We start from the raw sequence: 703 nt of genomic DNA, 5'->3' as shown, positions 1-703 counted from the left end.
GTTGGTTTATAACGGACTCCTTGTTAGGCAGTAAAGTTGGCACTAGTTGGTTCTTCCTAAATGATTCCCCTCCCCTTCAGTGACAGCCCAGTCCCTATCCCTCCCCTCTATCCCTCCCCTTCAGTGACAGTCACAGTCCCTATCCCTCCCCTCTATCCCTCCCCTTCAGTGACAGTCACAGTCCCTATCCCTCCCTCGTATCCCTCCCTCACCCTACCACACTGGTCATTTATTAGGGTTCAATATATCACCTATCCCAAAATTATGTAACATTCACAGTATACATCAAGTGTCAGTAATATATGAAATATGCAAATGTGATATGAAATAAATATTTGCAATTCTTGTAGCATATATTTCACGAAGACCCGCGTGATGAAATCGTGCCAGTTGGTTACCGGGTCCCCTGTCGTACGCGACAGAGGACACGTGTCTAAATACCCTAACCCTAATCCTAACCTACCTCCAGGAACATAATTCACCTAATTTAACAACTCTGTTACATACTAGCATCTAGAATACAATTAAAATCCGGAAATGGTTAATACGTTGATAAAGCGCATATATTTATTTCATATCATTTATTTGCCAAATGCATTCACATTCAAACGCAACTCCGAAGCAATTTCCACGTAACTGAAAGGTGATTTTGAATAGGTTTAGGGCCGGGGGGACATTGTAATCGGGTTAGGGTTAGGGGGAC

This window comes from Nansenia antarctica (genome assembly GCF_963989245.1).
Source record: "Nansenia antarctica genome assembly, chromosome: 6".
NCBI classification, from domain to species: domain Eukaryota; kingdom Metazoa; phylum Chordata; class Actinopteri; order Argentiniformes; family Microstomatidae; genus Nansenia; species Nansenia antarctica.
The sequence above is the reverse complement of the archived record's forward strand: the minus strand, read 5'-3'. Positions refer to the sequence as shown.